General features: G+C 34.1%; 1 protein-coding gene across 1 annotated transcript in view; it reads right to left on the bottom strand.

Moving 5' to 3' along the window:
• LOC135201424 (semaphorin-5B-like) overlaps positions 1 to 5,000 on the bottom strand; it is a 246,414-nt gene that overhangs the window by 110,082 nt on the left and 131,332 nt on the right. The window contains exon 3 of the mRNA XM_064230334.1: positions 1,745 to 1,778. The gene's annotated coding sequence lies outside the window, so the exon portion shown is untranslated. The remainder of the gene's footprint in view (positions 1 to 1,744; positions 1,779 to 5,000) is intronic.

Here is a 5,000-nt window from a genome sequence, read left to right as displayed (position 1 = left end):
AACATATTTAACATTCCGTTTGAGTTGAGTCTGATGCAACTTCTATTATTTGAATAATTGTCAATCTTAAAACTTACGTGAAATTCGACAAACCATACGTTAACTACAGTTCACTGAAGCAAGTTTAATCAATAAAAAAATCTTTGAGTCATATATTCCTTTCATGGCAATAATCTCTTACGGAAATGCCAGGCTAGATAATTGTCATCCGACCTCATTAAAATCAAATCTCAACCTTATCAGGATACTACTTGATAAGTATTAAGATAACTGATTATAATATTATCAAATTCACTCAGCCAAAAGTATATGAAATGATTCTAAGGATGAAAAACACGAAGAAAAGTACGTTGACGAGAAGGAATAATATATACAAGGTTATTGTATAAAAAACTTAAACTTGACCTCGCATTATTAAATAACACGATTATACTCAATTATTTGAAAGTATCTCACCATATATATATATATAATATATATCTATATATATATATATATACTATATATATAGAGAGAGAGAGAGAGAGAGAGAGAGAGAGAGACTTTGAGATGAGAGAGAGAGAGGAGAGAGGAGAGAGAGAGAGCTATGTAGATGACTAATTACTAAATTAATGGCTCTTTTTCGTCATTCGATAAGAATGTATGCTACCAAATAAAAAAATAATTAAATAAATAATAATAATAATAAATAATAATAATAATAATAATAATAATAATAATATAAATAATAATACTAATATAATGTAATAAATGCTTCCCCTGCAAAATCATCCGGTGTTTAATACTTACTCTAAAAAGAAATCTAAACTCGTCCTAAGAATTAAGAATTTCCCCAACCGTAATTTACTTAATACTCTAACTAAATTTAAAAGATGAACAAGATCCTGAACGAAGAGGTGTGAAGCTAACAACATGAGTGGGCTGATCTATTTGTCAAATACTTGAAGCATCGAAGACTTGGGGTCAGTTTTATTATTAATATGAATTACGGAAAGACTAACTCCACTTCACAAACTATCTCAGTTATCATTTGAGGTAATTCACTTTGATAATTAGTCTTATCACCACTACTAACTACTGATATTGAATAGTGAGCAAGTAATACCGAATCCAATTGAAGAAATTCAAAATTCCGCAGACAATTTGTTTATGTAAAAGGAATGAAAGATGAAACCGTACTTCTGAAGTTTCTCACTAATATATATATATATATATATATATATATATATATATATATATATATATATATATATATATATATATAATAAATATATTATATATATACGAATTTTTATCACATCACCGTGATTCAAATACATACATCGAGCTACAAGTGTCCTTCAATACCTAATTCGCTCTACCTCGGAATTAATATATTTTCATACATGTTAACCTAAGAAGAATATTTCAGTTGATAATAATTTCGTCCTCTCGTGGGTTCGAACCAGCGCCCAGTGGGCTGAGGAGAAATCAGGACTCCTGCGACATTATCGAGTAAGCCAAGAAGTGAGGTATAAGTTGGTACCGATTCCGACGTTACAAATCACTGTCGATCTCAGGTATTTGTAATTAGAATCGATATCCACCCATATATACATATATACCTTTTAAAGCCACCTTCTCGAAAGGGGAGAAGGCGAATCAAGGGAAAAAGAAGTATAAAAGGGGAGAAGGCGAATCAAGGGAAAAAGAAGTATAAAAGAAGATGAAAGATAAAGAATGGCTTGATATATTAAATACTCACTTTCAGGGCAATATCTGTCGTTCCGTACACCGATCTGGAAGAAGAAACAAAGGAAACGTTAGAAATAATGATTTATGTTACCTGAACAATCGCAAGAAAGTTGCGGAAAATAACTAAAATTAAAACCTTATAAAAAGAACACGAGAAAAACCATGTGGATCACACAAACAAAATAAGACATAAATACAGTGCCCTCAGAAGGAGAGAGGAGAGAAGAAACGGGGGGAAAGAATGAACGAGAGAGAGAATAGAGAGAGCGAGCGAGAGGAGAGAGAGAGAGAGAGAGAGACAGTTCCGTACTCATTGTTTTCATTATGCCTTCCTCCGACTTCTTGCGGTTTGAGGCTACGACACGTGGGCTTCGCCAAGACCGACCTGGATCATCTGTCGTTCGACGATTCACGTTTGGAGTCACGTGAGTATCATGTTGGATCGTAGGTACCGGAGGCTCGTCTATTTGTTTTTTTTTTTCGGAATTATATGCATTATTCGACCGCAGGGAAGCCAAAATGACCAAAAATGAAGACAAATAGACCAGTGAAGAGAAATTATATATTTCATATATATATATATATATATATATATATATATATATATATATATATATATATATATATATATATATATATATATACTTATTACTACAAGTTTGTTCCAAGCGGAAATGCGAGAACTTTCACATCCAATGTGAGCAAGTCGAAAAGGTAAGATATCGGGGGACTATTTCAATACATAGATATTCTGCAATGGTCAAAATAACAATCTACCACTGTTTCCAATCCGGGCAACGGTTCGAATCATGGGCGTGGGACGAAGCACATATGTATAGTGGATCTGATATTAAATGGCGATTGTGGTTTAATATAAAAAAATTTATAAAAAGTCAAGTCTTCATAAATAACAAAATCCCCGGTAGAATGTGAGTGAAACTGGGACTTTGAACAAGTACTTTCGTAGTTTATTTCTACATTGAGAATGTAGAAATAAACTACGAAAGTACTGGATTTAAGGATATTCTCAGGCATTTGTTCCTTCCTCCGTGCTACATTGGATATATATATCAATATGAGAGAGAGAGAGAGAGAGAGAGAGAGAGAGAGAGAGTTAGCAAACGCCCAAAAATCCTCGGGGGATGACACCAAAACTTCGAGATGCTAACACCCGATACGGGGCAATCTGAACTCGTGTCCCGAGGAGGAGGGTCGCGCCTTGTGGCTTACATGAGGGAGGAGGTAAGTTTCTCGCTTGCCCTTCCCTCCCACGGCCAAAGGGCACCCCCAAAAGAAGCTTTAGAAAATCCCATTAACACCCCCTCCGGGTTGGTAAAAAAAAAAAAAAAAAAAAAAAAAAAAAAAAAAAAAAAAAAAAAAAAACCCCCCCCAAAAAAAAAAAAAAAAAAAAAAAAAAAAAAGCGGCAAAACGGGAGATTAATTAGCGTCTTAGGGGCTTCGTCATTAACACCATTAGGTTATGTGAAGCCCCCCATAGACAATGGGGAAGGGGGGACGGGAGGGGTAGGGTTTCAAGCAGCGTGATCCACGATTTTAATTAGGTAGGATTCGAAATGTGATATTTTAATGTAGGTCAATAATCCCTTCAATACAGTGTCTAAAGTACCTGCGATTAAGCACTTCAACGTTTCCACTTTTCATCATGCGAAATATTTTTGTTTGACTCTATTAGTTCTATGTAACAATACCCGGTTTCTCAACATTCTTTGACACTCATATTTTGAAGTTACATTATTCATTGGTCTCCCAAAACTGTCCATTCTTCACTGATGGGTAATAATATTCACCAGGTTGAAGGCAAAAAAAATAATTCCTTTGCTTATATTGAATATTTTTCTATGGTACGAATAAAAGTTATATCTTTGCGCCTCTTAATATGATTAATATTTCTAAAAAATATATATTTATAATAATCATGTGAAAATAAATCAATGCTTGATTTTTTAATTCTTTGTAAAACTATTGGATTACTCATAAATGATTTCTTTGAAATTCTTAATAGCATCACTCAACTACTTGAAATAAAACATTTGCTTTTTTACTGTTCAGTAAAATGATTAAAAATGATATAAATAAACGTTCTATGTTTAATTCTTTGTAAAATATGAAACTGTCAAAACGTTTGACGGTAATTATTAAAGCTCTTTTCGCTGATATCTGTTTGATATGATCTCATATAGACTATCCATTCAATTTTATAAATAAATAAAATAACAAGCAATACCAACTGATAAAATTAAATTCTTTTTCTAAATCTCTCTCTCTCTCTCTCTCTCTCTCTCTCTCTCTCTCTCTCAAGGGTAAAGAGACGAAGCAGAGATCAAGAAATGAGATGAATGGAGGTTGTGGGTGGTAGAAGGGGGGTGGGGGGGGGGGTGTCAATGGCCGACCTTAGGCAGTCCTTTAATGGTTGCCGATCCTGTCAGTCAATTAGCCAAGTAAGTGAATGACCATGTTGTGTAGGACATACCCAATTAGCCACCCTAACCCCCCAACCCCCCCTCTCTCTCTCTCTCTGTGTGTGTGTGTGTGTGTGTGTGTGTGTGTGTGTGTGTGTGTGTGTAAGTGTTTTAAGGGATACATTCTTAAGAGGTATACGTTTATCAAGTAATCGTTCGCCATCATCATTAATAATAATAATAATAATAATAATAATAATAATAATAATAATAATAATAATAATAATAATAATAATAATAGTTATTATTATTATTATTATTTCACGTTTCATCCCCACCGGACCTAGCAACATCACAACAACATCTAGAGACATCCTTAATTTTCAAAGCCCCCAAACACTAATTTCGAAGAAAGTGGAAACATTTCTTAACCTAACTGAATAAAAGATAGAAAGATTAGAATGACAGACAACGTTTATTTATTATGTTTACATATACATAAGCAGACCAACAGACTTAACCAGATGGACTGAGCGACCCCTTGGGAAAAGCTTTTCGAGTAATGACACTGCACTTGTGGTGAATGTCCCTGGAAGTCAGGAAATTCGCAAGACTTTGAAGGAAGTCAAAAGGTCAAGTTCATTGTAGAAAAGCGAAAAAAAAAAAAAAACTCCCGTGTTAGAAATGTAATTATGCGCCATAGCCTAACAATTTTCATCTGGGGATATTCACAGAACTTCCGCCACTAATAAAGCTACTACTGCTACTACTCCTTGAACTACGATCTGATACAATCACACTAACAGCTTTTACGAGGCGGTAACCAACGCTCTTCAACCCCCTTTA

Source organism: Macrobrachium nipponense, chromosome 28 (assembly GCF_015104395.2).
Source record: "Macrobrachium nipponense isolate FS-2020 chromosome 28, ASM1510439v2, whole genome shotgun sequence".
NCBI classification, from domain to species: Eukaryota; Metazoa; Arthropoda; class Malacostraca; order Decapoda; family Palaemonidae; genus Macrobrachium; species Macrobrachium nipponense.
The sequence above is the reverse complement of the archived record's forward strand: the minus strand, read 5'-3'. Positions and strand labels throughout refer to the sequence as shown.